The sequence below is a fragment of the Pteropus medius genome, unplaced genomic scaffold (assembly GCF_902729225.1).
Source record: "Pteropus medius unplaced genomic scaffold, Ma_sr-lr_union100, whole genome shotgun sequence".
In the NCBI taxonomy this organism is placed as follows: Eukaryota; Metazoa; Chordata; class Mammalia; order Chiroptera; family Pteropodidae; genus Pteropus; species Pteropus medius.
This window is the reverse complement of record NW_024353517.1, coordinates 9693617-9716533: the sequence shown is the minus strand read 5'-3', so window position 1 is coordinate 9716533 and position 22917 is coordinate 9693617. Positions and strand designations below refer to the sequence as shown.

At 41.8% G+C, this 22917-nt stretch overlaps 1 long non-coding RNA gene and 2 pseudogenes across 1 annotated transcript; all 3 read left to right on the top strand.

Annotated features, from left to right (window-relative positions):
* The first annotated feature begins 1095 nt into the window (after positions 1-1095).
* Positions 1096-9528, top strand: LOC120592921 (uncharacterized). The gene is made up of 2 exons (XR_005650242.1): positions 1096-1207; positions 8604-9528. It is a non-coding gene; the product is annotated as an uncharacterized LOC120592921 (long non-coding RNA).
* Positions 9529-13231: 3703 nt separating this feature from the next.
* On the top strand, positions 13232-13350 carry LOC120593168 (uncharacterized; annotated as a pseudogene).
* A 5863-nt stretch (positions 13351-19213) lies between these two features.
* On the top strand, positions 19214-19332 carry LOC120593144 (uncharacterized; annotated as a pseudogene).
* Positions 19333-22917: the final 3585 nt, after the last annotated feature.

Genomic DNA, 22917 nt, shown 5'->3' with positions numbered 1-22917 from the left:
GTGGACCTGGATGCAGCTTAGCAAAGACCTCATGCTCCTCTGAAGCCTCAAAGGTGTCCACGTGGCGCATTTCTCGAATTAGACAGGGGTGGGATCAGATTCCAGTGCTCACAGAATGAGACCCTGGCATACTGTTCAGTTCTCAGCCTTTTTCTTGGGAAAACATCAGGCTGAGCTATTATGAAAGTAAATACAATCATAGATATAATAGGCAGTTATACCGGTTTGGATTCGATGAGGAAAGCAGAACCACTATGAGCGATAGAGAGTAAAGGATCTGTTACAGGAATTTGACCCTCAGAATTGTGGTAGAAGCTGGAGATGTGAAGCTCTGGAAGGAGACAATTAGAGGGTTAGAGAAAAGTCACTCGTGAAGGACCACAAAATGATACTGATAAAGAAGTCTGTGTGAGGTTCTACATTTGATGGCAACCTGAACTTACTAGCCAACGGCAAAAAAAGGCAGTTGGCGAGAAACGCTGGACATGAAGCAGAAGAGAACAATGACAGATGAGAACTTGCAAGGACAAAACTCAGTTCACAATGGTCACCTCAGGTCTAATGGTAACTTGGTGGCCCACGGAAGGCATTCAGTCTCTCTTAGGCCCAATAGTGAGGTAGAAGCTTTCTTTAAGGCAGATAATTTTCTGTAGAGTATGGCATAGTTTTGCACTCAAATTCTAAAGCCTGTACTATGCCTTGCCTATAGGGAACTGCCAAAGGTTTCATGCTTTTTTTTTTTTTTTTTATCTGCCACAGACACTTCTAGCACAAATAGATCTGCTGAATCATATGTTCGATTCAGATGGCAGAGCAGCTCGCATGGCAGGCTGGATCTGTTGCAAATTCTTCTCATTTTCTGGAAGGCACTCAAAAGAGGCAGCCTTTTAGATTACTCAATAAGTGAGTTGAAGTACCATGATCGAATGGTACACGGTTACCTCTAACATTCAGAGGTTCACTGGGCAACCTGCCATTTCCTCAGTGGTAAGAGAGGCCAGAAGCTGCAACTTCTCCTTCACTTGAGAAAAAATATCTCAGCATGCCCTGATCACTGGAATCTTAGAAAATTCACCAAAATAGCTGGCCCCTGATGTTTTTGTGAGATTCATTTTCCTCCATCTGCCTGCATTTTTCTTACCAAGGTATTTAAAGTAGCTGCTATTTCTCGTTCACCAGGACCAATTAGCATGATATCATCAATATGGTAAGTCTATGTGATAGTCTGTGGAATGGAGAGGCTATCAAGGGCCCTGGGATAAGATTATGAGAATAGATTGTGGAAGTTAATACAGCCCTGAGGCAGGACAGTGAAGGAGGGTTGCTAGCCCTGCTGACTGAAAGCAAACTGCTCTTGAAGTCTTTAATAACACATATAGAGAAAAAAAGCATTTGCCAGATTAATAGTCGCCAGAAGTTGTACTGATTTTCTTCAGTAACAAAACCAAAAGCTGCAAGTGGTGTTACCACCAATTAAGTTTATGATAATACACTGTTCTCCAAGATTCATTTATCAGGCCAAATAAACAAGTTGAATGTAGGTATGGTGGGATTCATCATCTCTGCGTCTTACAAGTCCTTGATGGTGGCACTAATTTCTGCCATACCTCCAGATATATATTTCTTTAATTTAATCTTTTGTAGGTAGAAGTGATTGATTTTATTGGTTTCCACTTGACTTTTTATACTATAATAGCCTTTATTCCATGGATAAAGAAAACACTGTAGATAGTTTATTAGTGGCTGAGTATGTCTCTTCCTAAAATGATCTATTCCAGAACTGGGGAAGTAACTACAGGGTGTTCAGGGACACGCTGAGCCCATTTGAGATGGATCCAAGCCTAAACTCCATGATCACTTGTCCTCCATAAGCTCCTATTCTAACTGTGGACCATAATGGCATTTTCAGTCTCTTGAAATTAGTTCAGAGATAGTGCCCAGTAATTCTTGATAGGCGTGGCCAGTTTCCTTTCCCCAAAGCAAAGTCACAGTGACAAATACCCTCAAGTGCCTTTGAAAAAAGCTAGAAAAAAGATTTTTGCTATATAAATTTGGGGCTCAGTAGCTACTCAAGTCTGGGAGTTGATTGTGGAGCCATGATTTTCTACTGTGACAAAGTACCTCTATTCAGCAGACCTAGAGCTTTTCAATTTATCTAAATCAAATAAGACTTGAGTAGGCCACTCATCAATTTTAGTTTTAAGGATGTTGTGATCAATTAGCCAATGCCAAAGAGCTCTGTGCAGGTCAAATCATTCTGATTAATGCTTCAGCTCTGCTGTCCATTATGGTAACCACCACCCCTCTGATGATTAAGTGTCTTATATTTGGCTTTTGCCACCTGGGCATCCTATCACTTTCATGAATTCAAGAAACTCACTTTGATGGCAGTAATACCAATGTTATTCCTGGTCTACAGTTATTAGCTACCATAGGTTCTTCAACTACACTGGGGTCCCCCTCGTGGTATGTGTACCATAGTACAAGGCCTTGGTGAAGGGAGTGTCCTTGGGACCCTCCTGGAGATATAATTAGAAGGTGGGTAAACAGGTGTCACATAATAAATTTACTCCGGAGTTCTGATTTCCTTACCCTTTGGCTACCCTCCTCTACATTACATCAAAAAATGTTTAATATTTCCATTGTACTAGGTGTAAGTCACCACTGGGTCTAGATTTTAGTTCGGTGAATCAAGCAAACTGTTAGAACCACTTTAAGCTACCCAGAGTAACACAGTGAATTCATAGTCTCGGCTCAGTGTGCCTGTATCGACATATTTGGTCTAATCCAGATTTGTATTTCTTCCACCCAGTACAATATCAATATGATATATTTCTAAACATGTTTCTCAGCTTTCTGTGAATATAAATTGCTAAAAGTTTGCAGTGCTTTTATTGTATATGACATTTTCACTTGAGTCAAACTTTAATCGATAACCCATGAGGCCTGCTGAAACTGGAGTCTAGAAGCAATGCGAGCGACTGGGGACAGGTCTTGAGAAGAAGCAGTAGTTTCCTGCAAAGTACTTTAGCTCCTTGGTCCTGGTCCAGGTCCAGTGAAAGTTTCTTCAGAAAAGGTGAGACAGCTCTTTGGTTAGGGAGGAAGTGCTGCTACCACCGATTCAGAGCTTGAACTCTGAACAAAATTCAGGGTTCAAGCTCCCCAGTCTCATCTGAAGCGGCCCATATGTCTCTATCCCAATCTTCAGGGTCCCACTTCATCCTAGTCAATGTCCTAACTTTAACATAAGAGACCCTGTGAGCTTGCAATTTTAATTTGCATTATTCAGCCCAAGATTAGACTTGGGTTTGATTTTGAGAAATCTTGGCTCTGTAGTCATAGGAGCCATGGATTTTCTTTAGTCAGACCTTGATTTGGGACCTTAAAGCTCTAATGTCATAATTTTCTTTCTCTAGCCCTCTTAGAAGCTACCTATCAATCTCTTTCTCCTCCTTATTTTCACTGGTATGTTCTATAGCAGCAACGACTTGGTCATCCAAAGCATTGCTTTCCATGGGCACTTAATGACAGATGTTGCAGGTGATAGTTTAAGTAGCTGTTTTGCCACTGTATATCATGGACTACCAGTGTCCCCTTTGTCACTGGCATCAGAATGATTATGCCTTTAAATGTAATCAGACCAAAGAACCCATTCCAGAAAACAATTCCAGAACCAATTCAGAGAATTCCTCCTTTATATTCTCTTCCTAATAGTTTGATCAGGAAAGCAGAGCCACTCTCAATGATACGAAACAAATGATTTTTTGAATAGGGATTAGACTTCCCATAACTGTGCGAGAAGTTATGAAAATGAAGGTCTGGAAGAGAAATATTACTAGCCAGGGACTACAAAGGGCAAATGGTGAAGGATTCTGGGGGAGACTTGCCTCTGCGTCTCCTGGTAGTTTTGAAGTTATTGTAGGGCAGGCAGTCAGTAAGACGAATTGGATCTGAAGCAGGAGAGAATGAAGGCAACATGGAACCCATGCCTATCTCTCACCACTTCTAACCCTCACAATGTCAGTGGCTTATAGAAGAAGTGCATGTCCTCGGCCATGGAGCTGCACTCATGACTGACCCAGACTTGGCCGGAGCTGGAGAGGCTGCAGAATAGGCTCCTGCTCCACACAAAGGAGATGAGCAAGCAGATCAATGATAATGCGTGTGCATGAGCTGTGGTGGACTTGGGTTCCTGCACCGATCTTCAAATAGAATGATTGTTCTCTCACTCTGCCTTTCAAATCTCATGCTAATTTCTCTTGTGGCCAACTAGAAGGAAGGCCATACAAGAAAGGGAAATCTGAGGAATGTGGTTTGTGCTTAGCTAGACTGGTTCAGTACAAAACCACCACAGCAATCAATGTTTAGTGGCCTTAATTTAAGGAGCTCAAGCTCAAACCTAAGGATCAGTACCTTACTGGGAGATGTTGAGTAGAAAGATGGAGAGGGATCAGGTAAAAATTGGAGTATGAATCAGCCTAAATTAAGGCTGTCTGTGAGTTTTTATTCATAAAATCGGGATCCAGAAAGCCAGAGGGCAGGCAGGCTTTGTTCCAGAACATATTTGTATTTGACAACAGTGATGGGAACCTGTCATGCTCTTAGAGAGCACTTTATGGTTTGTGTAGTGCTTTTGCATTCATCATTTCATTCTGAGTGGATTGACTTTCTTCCACTGCATTCACTTATTCACTTGATGCATACTGAACATCTGTCCTACGGCAGGCACTGTGCTAGGTATTTTACATGTGCTGCCTTCAAATATAATATCTCTTTTATATTTCACTGTATCTCTGTGACAAAGGTATCATTGCTATTTTACACATAAAGAAATTATGGCTATAAATTTGGGGTTACAGAGATGAACAAGACTTTGTCCTTGCTTTCTAGAACAGGAGTTGGCAAACTTTTCTGTAAAGAGACAGTGCATATTTTCGGCTTCGTGGTCCATACAACTGTTCAACTCTGCAATCATAGAAAAAGCAGCCATGGACAATATAAAAATGAATGGACATGACTGTGTTCCAAAAAGACCGTATTTGCAAAAACAGCTGATAGAACAGCTCATGATGATAGAATGTGATAAAGAGTATATGTGAAGGCAGAGTGCATAAGTGGCTAGGGAACTTGCTGAGGCCTCCGCACAGACTTTCTAGAATTGTGACCTCTGTGTCTTATATTTCCAGGTCACTGCCATTCAAGAATCAGGAAATGGCTTGCAGACAAATGCAGGGTGGCATCTTGAGCTTATATCTAATCAGAGCATGTGTTTCCCTCCTGAGTTGACTATCTTCCTATAACAAGCCTGTGGTATGGGGACTATGTTCCACTATCTGTTTCCCTCTCCTGTATTAACTGTCCTCAATACTTCTTGAACCCCAGAATTCCATACTCTTGGCATTGCTGAACCTGTGGGCTTGGTGTGACACCGCCCTAGGATGATATTTCCTTGTATGCCATCTTCAACTTCTTCTGATCCAAAGCTTATAAACAATACTTCCTAGTAAGTGGGTCACCAGTTTACACCTCCTAGAATGCCCTCTGGGCAACAGCCTCAATGATAGGTCTGGTTCCTGCTGGAGGTATGGAATCACACTTATGGTTGAATGTCACGAGGAGGCAAACTTCAGCTCCGTACAAGGAAGAACTCCCTAAACCAACAGAAACAGCCTCAAACTGGAATGGATTGTCTAAGAAAATGAGTTTCTGACCAGTGGGAGTTGGAGCAATGGCTGGATAACCATCTGAAGGAGAAGAACTCAGGAGTCTCTCTGCTCTGTTCTCCCATTAACTAATTCTGTGACCTTGGACAAACATCTTGACCTCTCTTAACTTGATTTCATCATCTGAAAATGGAGATCAGTCATCTCTCATATGGCTGTTGTGATAATTAAATGAGATTGTTATTCAAATTCTTAGCATGCACCACTAGCCTGGCACACAGTTCATTTAAGATGGCCTTAGAGGGACTTTGACAGCAGGTGGGGTAGAGAGAAGTAATTTCTGAGGTCTGAGGTTTGCAGTTCTTTAACACACATATCTAATGAGAATTCCTTTCCTTATATGAGATGATTTCATGGAATCCCAGAAACAAGGGATATGACCTCAGAGGATCTCTTTGTGAGCGCCCCAAACTGGATATAATGAAGCAACATTTATTAACACAAAAGAATTTTATTTGGAAGGGAAATGATTGTAGGATTTTTATGCTTTGAGATTTTTTTATGCGTATAAACCGTTTTGGGTAAAAGACATTCCAACATGAAGTGTTTCCAGTCAACCCGAACAAAGTTTTGCTTTTAAAATGCCTATACTAACAAAACTTTAGAGGAGGTTTGGGTAGGGAGAGGGGATTTCTTTTTTTAGAACTTTTGTTTGCCACTTGTTTAAAATATATTACTCAACGGGTTGGTATTAGAAATAAGCATTCATTTCCATAAGTCCTCCACAAAATGAAAGCATCTGAGTTTTGGGGCTGAGGGAAATGCAGCTTCTATTTCTTAATGCAGATGGAAAGAATCCCAAAAGACTAGTGAAGCAAGAAATTATCAAAACTGCGTGCAGTATTTACTAAGTAACTTCATGCCAGTGCCCAGAGAGCTGCCACCACGGCTGCCAAGCCCCATCATCCTCGCTGACCATTGCAGAAGGGGCTCATTGCCCTGGGACAGAGGAAACAGGAAGTTTGTCCAACCCGGACAGAAGAAAAAGAATGTGTTCTAGAGAGCCCCAGCAGGTGGGGGAGCCCCTTTGCACAGGGAGGCTCTTTTGACCCAGAGTACACATAATAGAGCTCTCTCAGAAGAGAAATCCCCGGCCCCTGCCTACCCTCCCTTTCCCACCCTCCCACCCCCCCACCCCCACCCCGCCCCCACGGGTTTCTTCTTGGCCCTGGGGCATTTGTTCCGAGCAGCTTCCTCCAAGAGCATGAGTCCTCTGGGTCTTTCTCAGCCTCTTTCCCTTTGGAACTTTCAGATCTTTCCATTGTGTGCCATGTCCCTGTTAAAAGGCCGCATCACTCTGCCTTGCACTGTGCGGCCTCCGCATCCTGTCTTTGAATTAAGGTAACCTGGCAGATGTCTGGTGGCTCAGTAGGGGAAAGGGCACCTTTATCACCCTGTCCCAGCCCCAGGCACCCCTCAGGAGCATTGTTGAGAGACATAGCTTTCAGATGAAAAGGTGTCTGTAAAAGACTGACAGGAGCTGCTTAGGCCAGATGACCTTTAAAGATCTTTTCCACTTCTGAAATTCTAAGATTCCAAAATTGTGTGCAGCCCCCCAAACAATGCCATTTGAAGAAGAGCAGACATAACTGAAGATATGTATGACTCAGAGGAGGCATTAGAGCTTCCTTTAAGAGCCTTGGAATACAGAAATGAAGAAGAGAGATTAGTTTTAGTATCTGTGGCCTCAGAAGGCAGAAATTTTGGCTGGAGTTTTATCACAGGATGGGAGCTTATAGTTGGGATAGAAAAGGAACCCCGATTTAGCATCGAGGGCCCCAAGTGTAAAGGGTGAACACCTGGTTTTGAATCCTGACAACTACTGACTGTCATGTGACCCTGGGCTACCTTATCTAACTGAACCTCTGTTTTCTTCTGGGTCACATGGCGATGGTAAGATTGAGCTTGCTTCTACTGTTGGGGCTATTGTGCGGATCAAAGAGGATAAGGAAAAGTGCTTATAAATTCTGAAGTTCTACAGATTTAATCTTATTGTCCAGACCCCTAATTTTATGCAGTAAATAACCAAAGTCTAGAGAAGTTAAGAAACTCACGGGAGACTACAATATTGTTCTAAGGCAGTAGCTGATAATACCTCACAGATAACTATATTCCTGGAAACCCTGGGGTAAAAGGCTTTTGTGGGACCTTGGGGCCATGGTGCAGCCCCAACTTCCCAGTGGGGTTTCATCTCACTCTTAATTTTATTTTCTGATTCTAAAAATGGTACATGCTCACTGTATGAAAATTGTGGAATACCATAAGCACAAAAAAGAAAACTTTAAAACATTTCCCATGATTCTCCTATGTGGCTATATTCAGTGTTGAAATTTTGCTATATACCTTTTTAGTCTTTTTTCTATGCATATACATATTTGAATATAATAGGAATAATATTTTGTGCAAAGCTTTGCATATTGATTTTTTTCACCTAACGGTTTGTTATGCACTTTGCTATTAAAATTCATTGAGCAGTGTTAATGCTTACGTAATGGTTTACTGTATGATTACGTTGAATACCAAAGTTCCTCCCTAATTTTTTGTTATTATAAATAATAGTGTTGAACATTCTTACATTCTACCAAATGCTGTAAGTGCAGCTTACCATTAAGTAAATGTCTCCAGAAGATTTTGGCCACTCTTAAGTGTCTGACCTTTTGTAGACACCCACAAATGTTAGTTTGCCCCAAAGTGTTACAGGTTTACCCTGATGACTTGTATGGTATAGAATATATTACACAGCTGAGGCCCAAAGCTCTATTGAAAGTGTGTTTTTTTCAACACATATATTTATATTAAGTACTTATTTTTGCCCTGTGTTGTTCTCAGAGATACTTATGGTATCTGAGTTTCAATTGTCTTTCTTGGTTTAAATTTCAGATTAGACTTGTGGCAGTTGGTCCCCAATAATGGCCTACACATGAACCTCCCACATCCATGTCCCTGAGAAGTCCCTTCCTCTTGAATTGGCACTGCCCCATGACTCACTTTGGGCAATTGCATGAATCATAAATGATACTGATTATCTTCTGCAGAAGGTCATAGGAAATCTTGCAGTTGTGACCTGGGTCTCTGGGAATACTCATTCTGAGACAAGACACTGTATATAAGAAGTCCGAGGAAAGCTACTGCATGTAAAAGTCCAGATTGTCATGCTGTATGGACTCTTAAACTAGCCACATGGAGAGGGCTGCCTAGCCAGGCCCCAGTTCTTTCAGCCACCCCATTTGAGGCACCAAGCAAGTGAGTAAAGAAGCCATTTTGGACACCCAGCCCAGTCAAGTCTTCAGATGATCCCACTCCAGTCTCTGGATATAATCTGGACCCCACACAGTAGATGAAGAGTCAACCTACAGACTATGCTAGGTTTAATGAATAAAAGACGAATAGGACATGGCCCCAGTTACCCTCAGGGAGCCCTGATCCACGGTGAGGATGCGCACGTGAGGCAGTGACCTGATGGGATCCGATACAGGAGAATAATGAGCCTCACAGTAGACTGGTCACTCTGCCAGGGGAGAAGGTGGTTCTACTTATAAAGTAGAGAAGAATTTTCTAAAAAAGGTGATACTGAAGTGCATCTTGAAAAATGCCCAGAAGCATACCTGTAGACATGGCGGTGGAGCGGCAGTGCCACAGAGAGACCCATGTGCAAAGAGACATTGTATCCAGGCTGGGGAAGAGCAGGTAATAAAACCAGTGGGAGAAGAAGGACCTGGTCATGATGGCCTCGTATGCCAGGTCATAAAACAGAAATTTGGTCTAGCTGAAAATGGGAAACAAATAAAGAATTTTAGGAGGTGAATTACATGATGAGATTTGTCCTTGATGTGCACTGAGGATTTACCTGTTCATTGAGCCAGTAATGGTCTAGAGCAGTGATGTCCAATAGAAATGCAATGTAAGCCACTTACGTAATTTAAATTTTTCTAGTAGCCATATTTAAAACAGGAAAAAGTAACAAGTGGAAATAATCTTAATATAATGTTTTATTTAACCCAATTGTTCTAAAGTATTATCATTTCAGCAGGTAATCAATATAAAATTATTGAAATATTTTACATTATTTGGTTTTAAGTTTGAAATTGGTTTGTATATTATGCTTGTAACACATCTCGACTTGGACTGGCTACATTTCAAAAGGTCCACACACATGGGGCTCGTGGGTATTGTTCCTGGCGCAGTAGCCTTAGATGTAGGGGCCACATTGGAAAATAAGGCAGGGGAGGGCTCTGTTCTTACAGAAGGGCAAAGACTGGGAATAAACCAGTAAACAAGTAAATCAGCAAGATTGTTTCCAATAGTGATAAGCAGTGTGAAAAATATGAAACAAGTGGAATGAAAACATTAAACAATGATGGCGTGTGTCTGGGTAGGCAGCTGGTGGTGGCCAGGAAAGGTCTTGCTTGGAGGAGATGCTAAAGTTGACACCTGAGTGACAAGGTGGTGCCAGGTGTGTAGGGCTCTCAGGTCAGAGCCCTTGGAGATCTGGAGGGCACTTTGGAGGAAGGACAGCCAGAGACGAGGCTACTGCCATAGTCCAGGCGAGGAAGAGCCTTCCTCGGAACACAGGCTGTAGTGGTGAATGCTGACAGGAGAGGATGAACCAGAGAAGTATTTAGGTGGTAGAATGTACAGACTTTGTATAGGCTGATAAGAAGTGTGGGTGAAGGAATATGGAAGATAATCAGAATTGGGGCTTGGTTGATCAGATGCACAGTGAGATGCTGGTTTCTTTCTTCTCCCACCCCTCCCAAGGGTGTGAGTAGAAGAATAAGCTATGCATTCACTCTGGGATTTGATGAGTTTGAGACGCCTGTGGGATATACGAATGGAGATGTTCAATGTTAATAAAGGTTTATAGAATTGTCATAAAATTGTTCTTTCCCCTCTAATCAGTCAGGGAAAAATCCCTGCTTTTCCTCCAAGCCCTTAATGACATCTTAAATAGACTTCATCATTTTTAGTTAATTAAATCTTACTCAAGTAAATGTACTAAAGGCTACTAAATTGTACACTTTAAAATGCTTAAAAATGGTGGATTTTATGTTATGTGAATTATATGTTAAAAAAAAAAAAAGAAAAATCGGTTGAACTTCCTTTAACTCATCAATCTCACACCTCGTTCAGAGATTTCCCCCCCTCTTCATTGCTGGTTATCCTTATGTTTTAAAGGATTTGTTGGCGGAAGACATAAGGCCAGTTCTTTCCATCTTCTTCTTCCTGTTCTGGACCTCTCTCTTTGTGAATTGGAGCAGAAAAGAGGACCAAGGGAAGTAAAGATCATTTCGTGTCTCTGGCCTCGTGTATGGTAGGAAGCTGTCCTTGGCCTCACTCTGATTCTTTGAGTTGCCTGTAGTGTCCACCAATATGGCTATCTCTCTAAAAAGAGTGAATGTGTTATTTTCAGCCTTGTGTTGGTCCCTCTTGTTATAGAGCACAGTTCAGACCAGGGCCCTGTTGGCATTTATACCTCCAGCTTTCACTCTGTGAAGGGCTCCCTCCCTTGGCAGCCACTGGGCCGTCCTGTGGCTCCTGTCCTTTCTGTGCCCTGTGCTTTCTCACTAAGAGCAGCAGGAATTGCCTACAGGAAGCTAGAGGGAGGTGCCTGTTTCTCCCTCTGCAAGCATAGACTCCACACTCCTTCCTAATCCCTTTTAGTAGTAGCCAGGCCAGCAAGGCCAGAAAAGAAGTGGCCATTGTGTCTATGCACACATGTATCCCTCTCCTTTAAAGGATGTATGTTAAGCTGTCCCTGGAGTTCTCTTGCCCCACTTCAGTGCATTTGGTTGGTGGTGCCAGGGTGGGCTTGCAGGTTAAAATCTTGGCAGCAGATAGCCAGGGACCAAGGTGTCACTCCCCCTTACCTGAAAACACCCCAATCTCTAAGAGAGATTCTTGTGGAGACCCCACCTCACTTAGCCTCAGAATTGGATATGCCCCCTTCCCCCCACAGGGCATTAGAAGGACAAGTGTCTCTCCTGGAACAAGACCAGTGATGCCCTCCCCCACCCCTCACCAGTCTTTTGATGAGGAAGAGTGTTCAGAGTGATGGTTGGTGGAAGGCCTGGTTTTGCTACCCCTTAGTAGGTCTTAGCATGGTTCTCAATCCTAGCCGCCCATAGAATAATCTGAGGAGCTTTTGTAAAACACATATGTGGTACAACTTTAAAAACTGCTTGGAAGCTGAACATAGGCATATCTTAGCCATCCTGCTCTTAGATATCTACTCAACGGAAATGCATACGCATGTGTGCCAAACAACATGTACAAAAATGTTCATAGTCGCAGTATTTGTAAAAGCTAAAAACTATCAATATGTATCTCAAGAGTCAAATAGTTATATATATTATATGTATAGTCAGACAACGGAATACTATACAGCAATGCATATCGATGAACAACAGCTACCCCAAACAAAGTGGTTAAATCTTACAAATAAAATATTGAATCGAGTCAGACACAAAGAATGCATACTCTACAATTCTGTTTCTATAAACATCACAAACATGCAGAACAAATATATAGTGTTAAAAGTCAGGAGAATGTTATTATCCTGTGGAGGAAGGACTGAAGAGATATTTGGGTGGGGGCGCTTTGGGCTGCTGGTAGTGCTTTTTTCCCTCAGCATGGTGGTAGCAACATGTGGGTATTCACTTTGTGAAAATTTGCCAAGATTTTTATGTAATTTTCTGATGTATATTAGAATTAAACTTTGATTCCATTGCTCTATGGTGAAGCACAGGCTTAAAAAGTTTAAAAGTTCTCCAGGTGATGTGTGAAATCAAACTTGAGAAGCACACGTTGTGCCTGATTACTGGCCTCCCTCTTCAGAGGTGGAGAACTTGGGCTTATCAATTTCACCTACCGGCCAGTTCCATTCAGCATCTGATTAGTGCATAGGGACAGGAGAGAGGTCAGGCCAGAGATGTGGAACACCAAGTCATCACATAGAGACCGGCACTGCCTGAGAGTGAAGGAGTCGATGGAACGGGTGGTTAGAGACTGCTTATAGTAGTGGATCCCAGGGGCTAGGGTGGATATGGAAAGTAATGAATTAGAGAGAGCTACAGACTTAGAGAAAGTGGGAGAACCGAGGACCTGGACATCTGGATGAAGTTTCATAATAGATGTGATACAGGTAGAGAAAGGCATAGAGACAACAGGCAGTCATGGTGAGAGAATGAATTTGAAGGTTAAAAAATCCAGAGAAGAATAAAACAGAAACATCACTACTTGCCTCCTTCTTGGTGTGGCCTGTTTTCAGGATTGCCCAGGTGAAATGCCTGACCCTCGGGTCATTAACTATATGTGGTTGTAGTGTCCTACCAGCACAACCTTTAACCTTTTCCTAACCCCCTCACTGACTTATCAAGGCAGCGGCTCAGTCCTAAAAGTGAGCATCAGGGTTGCCACCAGCCAGGTGTTCAAGCTTAGTAAATGGCTCACTTTACAGAACTCTGGGTGAAAATTATGGAGGTTCTGTCACATTGAAATTATTTCCATCAGTCTACGGCCATGCCACCCTGAACAAGCCCGATCGCATCTGATTTCGGAAGCTAAGCAGGGTCAGGCCTGGTTAGTACCTGGATGGGAGACCGCCTAGGAAGACCGGCTGCTGTAGGCGTAAAAAATAAATAAAATAAAAAATAAGGGATTATAAGCAGACAAGGTCCTTGCAATCTGTGAGGTCAACCAAGGGTTGCCTCACCTAAAAAAAAAGAAAAGAAAAAAATTATTTTAAGCAGTGCTCTGTGGAGACCCCTAGAGTCCACCTATAATCAGGGCAGGCTGGGAAGACAGGTGAAGAGAGATATTGGCCTCACTCCTCTGGATTTAACCAGCTTTTCTTGGAATCGTTTTATACACTGGATTCCACAACTAATAAAAGTTTGAAAACTATGTGTTTGATTATCATTAAGGTTCTTTCCGTGTTGAGAATCTGAACCTCCTATATCTTCACAGTTAGGCAACAAATGAATTAAGACCCCGCCCCATCTGGAACACAGCTGGCTCCCCAGGGTTTTTCCCCTTCAGAATTTGCCCCTCCTCCATCTTCTCCCTTCACCAACTCAGCTTCAGAAGGAAATACGTGTACAGGTGCCTGAAGACAAGTGCTTACAGAACACAGGGACGCCTATACCAGCCATGCTGCCCTGTGTCCAAGCCCCGTGAAGGGACCTGCTTACTCTTAGTGTTGCACAGAACAAATGGAAAAGAAGACGGGACCACTATAAAAACCTGCAACTGGAGGAGCAAGGCTGGTGCTGGGGGGGCCAGTTGGGCTCCCTTCAACTTTAGAAAAGAAAGCAGGGCCAGGACTCAGCAGGGCAGCCCACAGTATCCCTGAACCAAGTGGGTAGGAAACATTTTTAGCTGCCCTTAATAAAAGGTGTCATTTCAACTTCCAAAAGCAAAATTAGGCTGTGGTCCACTAAGGAATAAAGTTACCTGTTCACAGACCCACATGTAGAAAACTTTTCTACATAATATTGCTCAGCTCCCTGGGTTTGAGACTATGGAGAACGAGGCCTGGAAAGAAGTGACCTGCCCAAGTTTGCAGAGCTAGTTACAGGCAGAATGTATGGTTAGTGAGAAGAATACTGTCTCTGAGACCAGAGAAGCCTAGGACTGGTCCAAACTCTGGTGTGTGACCTTGGGCAAATTCATTAACCTCTCATTTTTTCATCTTTAAAGGGGGTAACAATACCTACCCAGCAAGCTTATTATGAAGACCGTATGAGAAAATATATAAAATAACTGACACGAAATTCGTGCTCACTAACCAGTACGTGTTATTAAAGTGTAACTGCCTATAAGTATAAGGTCTCCTTAAATGAGAGGAAGAAACTCACAACAAAAGGGCTGTGTTGGTCACTATCTGGATGTCTGTCACTGGGTGCTGGATGGAAATCTATCCTTGTGAGTGATGTTTCTCTGGAGCTTGTCTTAATAGTTCAGGAGAGTCCCTCTTCTTGTCCTTCATGAATTTTGCCATGATGGCGTCTGTCCCAGCTGCAGAACAACTTCTGAATGAACCACTGTAGAGCCTCTATCACCTGCTGAAAGACTGACCAGTGATCAAACTACTAATTTTTCCTTCGTTCACTCATTCACCAAATATTTGAGCACCTGCTCCATGCCAAAGACTATTTTAGGTGCAGGGAACACAGCAGTGAACAAATAAATTCCCTGCCTCCAAAAGGCTTACATTCTAGAGGATTCTAACAAATTGAAGAAAAGTGGTCATTGAGCAGATGCCAGGCTCTGAGTCCCGTCTGTTCAGAAGGCTCTTCCCTCATGCCACAGACCCTCCTTCTTCTCCCCTTCTCCAGCGGCTGTCTCCATTTCCACCTCCATTTTTATGATTCTCCTTCCCCATCTTTAGTTGGGGGAATTAAAACAAAACAGCAGTTGTGTTTAGAACCACGAAATATAATACTTTCTTCAATGATTAAGAAACCAGATACATTAATAATTTTACAAGTTTCTCCTCTACATGCCCCCACTAATTAAATTAAGTTCATTTCATCTCGTAGCTGATGATTTCCCTTCTGAGCACGGCTAGCCTGCATGAGAAGGGCCTAGTCCCCTCTCTGGGCCCAGGTTTTGGGGTGTGTCTTTTATAGCAAACATGGCACCCTTGACCCCACCTCCTTTATCACTTGACTCCGGCTGTGAAAAGAAAAAGAAGAAAAGTAGGTTTGTTTAGTGGGAGATCTTTCCTGAAGCCAACAGGGAGAACAGGACTTGAAACAAGAGGAGGCTGCATTTGGGGTCAATGGTTAACCAGTCAGATTAATAAATGCTAGAAGGAGGAAGTAGCCAGTGAGTGAAAAGTCAAGAAAAAATGTCTCCCTGTTGTTCAAAAGCCAACTAAAGTTTACCAAGATCCGTGACCTGTGGTTAAAATGTCCTCAGAGGCCAGCACTCATCTGATTCCCATCTGAAATGCTGCTGCCTTTCAAGAGAGCCACCAGGCTCTGCTCTTAGGCTCAGCAGCCCAGGTGCAGCAGCCCCACACTGACCTACCTCTTGCCTGCCTCACAGACCTCACTGGGATTGCTCCACCACAGAAGTCTCCAGGCCCTGCCCTCACTCCACAAACTTCTTTCCTGGGAACCACCTCTCCATCCCCACAGGCTTTCTCCCCCAAAACAGCTTCCGCCCAATATCTGGATCGAACAGAGAGCTCTAGGCCGGGTGAGAACTCTTGGCTGACACGATTCAGGAAAGCTGGACTGTCCTGGCCTCTGTCCTGACTTGTTCTATGAGTTTTGGCAAATTGCTGGCCCTGTCCATGCCTCGGTTTCTTTGCTGTTAAAATGACAGATTGGCCTAGAGCTGTGGTTGGCAAACTTTTTCTATAAAAGGTCAAATAGAAAATATTTTAGGCTCGTGGGGCACACAGTTGGTGTTTGTCTCAACTACCCACTTCTGCCATGTAGTGTGAAAGTAGCCATAAACAATATGTATATGATCGGTATGCCTATGTTCCAACAAAACTTTATTTATGAAAACGGGCTGTGAACAGGATTGGCCAGAAGGCTATAGCTTATTGACCCCTGAACTAGATCTCTAAGGAGATTTGCAATGCGTAAATATCATTAAACCCCGGATTATTTTGCGGACAGAAAATTCAGGCCCAGAGATGCTAAATGCACTAAGTATGTGAGTGGCAGAGCTGGAGCTAGAAGCCAAGTCTCCTGGCTCTCGTCTATTGTGGCTCTCAGTTTTCCCAGGGGCAAAGCACAAGCTGTCTTTGGCACGCAGGGCTGACGCAGGAACTGCTCTCCTAACGTCACTGGATGCAGAAGGCGGGAGGCAGCGCTCTGCTCTCTTTGCCTGTCTCGGGAGGGTTTTCTGGCTCATGAAGGCCCAGATTGAATTAGATAAGGGACATTACTAAAAGAAGGGAGAGGCAGTGGGCAAAAGATATTATGACGTTCCTCTGAGAAAACTGTGGCCATAGAGAAGGAAGTGCCTGCATGTTACATGTCATAACCTCATGCTTCCGAATCTGCACGTTGACCTCCTTTTCACCCAGATGGTGCTGCCGGGAGGAAGGCCCCACCAGTGTGTGCTCTTCCTGTGTGACTAAATGTTCCACTGAAGGGGGCTCCTCCCAGGAGATCGGCTTCTGAGCCTGTTCTTCCGTGGCAGAAGTAGCATAGTCTAACACAGCTATTTATTGTTACGCTTCTGTGACATGCTTCCCTTCAAACAACTTTGCCTAAATTTGTTTGGGACGTATTGTTCCTTGGCTGAAGACCCAGAATGTTTTACGATGTTAATCTGTTTTCCTCTTTGCCCCTAGTCTTTGCCCTTCAGAGAAGAGAGGCTGCGGATAAGGTCCAGTGGGGTAAGGTGACATGTTTTTCACTCAGAATATCAAGGGTCCCGCAGTCTAGCCCGTGTGATCCTCTTTTCCACACTCAACTCCCTGCTGGGGCTCCTCGACAGGACCCCTCCGCCCCAGGATTCTGGAGCTACATTACTTTCCATCACCACTGCTGCCACGATGACTTCTAAAAGTGAGACAATGCAGTCCGTCTGCATTCACTGAGCTCCAAGGGACATTCCCAGTTCTGTTCTGTGTGATAGGATTTTGTAGCAAAATTTGCATGAAAGAAATGAAGATTGGAAATTGGTTTACTACAGGGATTTTCAGCCAGGTGAGGTAGTAAGATGTTCGGCTTCATCATGAGTCTGAATTGGGGAGTTAGATAGGTTCTGAGGAATCACCCACAGAGTCTTCCCCCAGAAGGTATATGAGGTTCTTGGTCAGCTGGCATCTTCTAGTTTCAAGATCAACTCAAGATGATTCCTATCCAGAGTCACAGAGCTCTAGGCTAGTGTTAGAGGCTGCTGATGGTATGAAATGTGGTCCTGCAGGTAAAATACCTCAGTCTACCTTCACATATCCTAAGATGAACTATGATGGTCAGAGTCTGAGTTCTTTGGGTGACTGCTTTTCTGGCCTTGTCACTCACTCTTCCCACCTATAACCCCCATATTCTTGCTAAATTCAGTTTGTACCAATTTCTGATCTGCGTCTGCTTTCTAGTGCCTGCCTTTGCTGACAAAGTTATCCTCTGCTTTGTTTCTCTTCTGGGCTGTTCTCATTAATCTTTTTGCTTCCAAGTCTTAAGGCTCTTACCATCTCCTTCTTTACATTTCAGTTATTTTTGCTGAAGTGCCCTACTGGACAATGATATTCTTCAGGGCGAAAACTATCAATACATTACTATATCCCCATTTTCTCCTGTGCCCTTTGGAGTAGCTGTTGAAAGAGTGAGAAGATGAGTGAGTATGTGACCTTGCAAGAATTGACAGTCCCTGGGACAGGTGAATAGTGCCCCACCTAACTGTGTGTCCAAGTACTAATCCTCAGTACCGATGGATATGATTTTATTTAGAAATAGGGTCTTTGCAGATGAAATTAAGTTAGAGATCTTGAGCTGAGGTCAGCTTGAATTTAGGGTGGTTCCTCAATAAGACATAGAAAAGGAGAAGACAAAGAGACACGTAGAGAGGAAGGCCATGTGAAGACAGGAAGAGATTGGAATGATGCATCTACAAGCCAAGGAACACCAGAAATTGCCAGAAGCTAGGACAGAGGCATGGAACTAATTTTCCCTCAGGGCCTCTGGAAGGAACCAACTCTGTTAATGCCGTGGTTTCAGACTCCTGGTCTCCAGAACTGTGAGAGAACATCGTTATGTTGTTTTAAGCCACCGGTTTGTGGTAATTTGTTATGGCAGCTCTAGAAAACTAACATAAGGGAAAAACACACCCCGACTAATTCTATAAGGCCAGTATTTCTCTGATACCAAAACCAGACAAAAACATTACAAGCAAAGAAAACTACAGACCAATATCTCTTGTGAATGTAGACACAGAAATCATCAATAGAATACTAGCAGACCAAATCAAACAACATATAAAAAGGATTATATGCCGTGACTAAGTGGGACTTATCTCAGGAATACAAAGTTGGTTTAAAGTCCAAAAAGCAATTAATGTAATATACCATATTAATAGAATAAAGAACAAAAAAAAATACATGTTCATCTCAATAGATGCAGAAAAAACATTCAACAAAAACCAACACCCCATCATTCGTGATCGAATACTCAACTAGAAATAAAAGGGAGCTTCTTAAACCTCATAACATGTACCTATAAAAAACTCACAGTTAACCTCATACTTAATGATGAAAGAATGATTGCTTTCCCTAAGATCGGGAGGAAGGCAAGGGTATCTGCTCTTGCCACTGCCATTCAGCATTATACCGGAGGTTCGAGTCAGGGAAGTTAGTCAAGAAAACCAAATAAAAGGTGATGAGATTGGAGATGAAGAAGTCAAACTATCTCTAGTTGCAGATGACATGATCTCATATATTGAAAATTGTAAGAAATCCACTATAAAACTATTAGAACTAACGAATGAGTTCGGCAAAATAAAACTTAAAAATAATTTAATTTATAGTCTATGGCCATGCCACCCTGAACATGCCCAATCCTGTCTGATTTCAGAAGCTAAGCAGGGTCGGGCCTGGTTAGTACTTGGATGGGAGACCACCTAGGAATACCAGGTGCTGTAGGCTTAAAAAAATTTAAAAATAATAATTTAATTTACAATATCATCAAAATAATAGATACATAATAAATTTGACAAAAGAAACATAACACTTATACTCTGAAAATTATAAAAAACATCGTTGAAAAAATTGAGATCTAAATAAATAAAAAGATATCCCATGTTTATGGATCATAAGACTTAATATTGTTAAGATGACAATACCGCCCAAACCAATCTGTAGATTCAATGGCTCCATCAAAATCCCATCTGGATTATTTGCAGAAACTGATAAACTGATCCTAGAACTCATATGAAAATCTGAGGGACTCGGAATAGTCAAGACAGTCTTGGAAAAGAAAGACAACTTTGGAGGACTCACATTTTCTGATTTTAAAGCTTACTAGGAAACTATGGTAATCAAGACAGTGTGGTACTGGTATAAGGATAGACAATATAGATCAACGGAATAGAATTAAGAGCCCAGCTGTAAACCTTCACATTCATTGTCAACAGATTTTGACACAGGTGCCAAAACACTTCAATGAGGCAAAAATAATATTTTCAACAGATAGTGCCAGGACAACTGAATGTTCACACGCAGACAGATAAAGTTGTACCCATTTCTCATACTATAAACAGAAATTAACACTAAATGGATCAAATACTTGAATGTAGAGCCAAAACTATAAAGCACTGAGAAGAAAACATAAGGGTAAATTCCCACGAGCCTGGATTAGGCAATGGCTTCTTAGCTATGACACCAAAAGCACATATAACAAAAGAAAAAATAGGTATGTCGGACTTCATCGGCATTAAAAATATTTTGTACTTCAAAGGACACCATCAAGAAAGTGAAAAGACAACCAAAAGAATGAGAGAAAATTTTTGCAAATCTTATATCTGATAAGAGATTTGTATCTAGAATATATAAAGAACTCTTAAAACAATATTTAAAAAGACAAATAATAACTTAAAAAATGGGCAAAAGATTTGAATATTTCTCCAAAGACTATATATAATAAATACACAAGAAGGTGAATAGCCTTCAGGAAATGCAAATAAAAACTACAATGAGATGTCACTTCACACCCCCTAGTTTGCTACAATCGAAAAGATAATAACAAATGTCGGTAGAGAATTGGAATTTTCATACACTGCTGGTGGAAATATAAAATGGTGCATCTATGTTGGAAAACAGTGTGGCAATTCCTCAAAAGATTTAAACACGGAATTACTATATGACCTAAAAATACTACTTCTAGGTATATACCTAAGAGAAATAAAAACATATAAAAATTTGTACACACGTATTTATAGCAGCATTATTCATAATAGGTAAAATATAGAAAACATCCAAGTATCAATGAATTAAGTATGAATAGAAAAAATATGGCATGGGGGAGGAGATTAAGAGGTACAAATGGGTAGTTACAAAATAGTCATGGGGATATAGAGTACAGCATGAGGAATATAGTCAGTAGTATTGTAATAACCAGGTATGGTGTCAGATAGGTACTGGGTTTATCGGGATGATCACTTCATAAGTTATATAAATGTCTAATCACTGTGTTGTACACCTGAAATGAATATAATATTGTATGTCAACTGTAATTGAAAAAATCGAATAGTAAGAAAATATGTGTATATATGGCATGCTCATACACTAGAATATTTTTCAGCAATAAAAATGAAGTACTGACATGTTACAACATGAGTGAACCATGAAAATATAATAAATGAAAATACCACATATTATATTTATAATAATATTTTATTTATGTGAAGTTTCAGAATAGGTAAATCTTTAGAGATGGAAAGTAGGTTAGTGGTTTCTTGGAGCTGATAAGGGGCAGGGAGTAGAGAAAATAAGGGGTGACTGCTAAAGGGTAGGGTAAATCTAAATTTGATTGTGGTGATGATTGCACAAGTCTGTGAATATATCAAAAACCATTGAATTGTACATTCTAGATGGGTGAATTGTATAATATGTGAATTATGTTTCTATAAAATTGATGCCAAAATTTTTTCTGTATATACTGACATAAAATGACTAGAAATTAATACTCCGAAATTTGTGATGGTTTAAAGGTGATATCTATTTTCTACCTTATACTTTTCTATAGTAAGCAGATTTCCTTCATTGTACATGGTTTACTTTTTCTTCTTATCATTATGAAAATTAAGATTATAAAAAATTAATAAGCAAGAGAGTAGATTGTTCCCTCTCTTTCTTTCTCTTCCTTTTTTTTCCTCCCTGTGGCAGATCAATAACTAAAATAGCTCCTGAATTGTTCTTAAATGTAATTAAAAATGGAGCTATATCTTAAAAGCACCTTATCCAGAGACTAGATTTTGCACAGTATCCTTGACAAAAAGGCCCAGGCTCCACTAAAAGCAAGAGTGACTGGGAGCGAGGGCGCTTTATCCCTGGTCATCACGTTCTTGCGGGCTCTCTCTGTACGTTCTGCCTCGTGTGGAGTTAAAATGTTTCTCCTCAAAGCTTTCCTCGTTGGTCTAGTTTTGCATTCCGAAGTCACACAGAACCAGGTCTGTTTCTCTTCCACATGACAGCCCTTCAGATATCTATAGATAAATAGTAACTCTCTGAGACTTCCCTGTTTCAGACCAAGCACTCAACAGCTTCCATTGTTCTTCACATGATATATGTATCAGTCAAAGTTCTGAGTTATTGCAAGCAGTGGAAACCCACATTAGCTGTCTTAGGTAGAAAAGACATCGTCATTAATACCAAATGCAGTTGATCACAGAATTGGCAGAAAAGTTGAAGATCCTGATTGAGAATTAGGCAGGACAAGGGGTATTAGTCAGCCAGAACCATCCAGAAACTTTTCAAGAAGCATCCCAGGAGGGCATAGTAGATGTCAACTGGAACCCACACCACCCTGAGGATGGGGCAACCGTGTTCTTTCTAAATTGTAAATGCGGAATTATCACACATCAGAGGCAGCAGCAGCTATTTCTCAAGAACTTACTGGGAAAAATAGGTAATGGAATTTATCTAGGCCCTAATTTCGCCTTGTTAGGCCAGCTTAGCTTCCTCTAAAGTATCAGGCATTGATGGTATTATGGACAAAATGTTCAAGCCCCCACACCCCAAATTCATGTTAAAGCCCTAACACCCAATGTGACTGTATTTAGAGATACGGCCTGTAAGTAAGTGATAATGGTTAAATGAGGGTATAATCTGCTAAGGCTGGTGCCCTGACGAGAAAAGGAAGAGACAGAGCTCCCCACATCTCTCCCATGTGCGAACACAGCAGGAAGGCAGCTGTCTGCAAGCCAGGAAGAGGGCCCTCACCAGGAATTGAATCTGCTGGCACCTCGTGCTTAGATTTCCCAGCCTCCAGAACTGTGAGAAAGAAATGTGTTGTTTAAACCAGCTGGTCTGTGGTACTTTGTTTTGGCAGCCTGAGCTGGCTAAGGCAGCCAGGTTGGTGGTAGTTATGTGCTTTCAGCTACCTGAAATTTTTACAAAAACTAGCAGCCCTTTGAGAGGCATGAAAACAGTCACGACCCAGGGTTCTCCAATTCATCCACGAGACTTATTCTCACGGTGGTGGTTTTGATGTAACTTATTCCAGGGAGCATC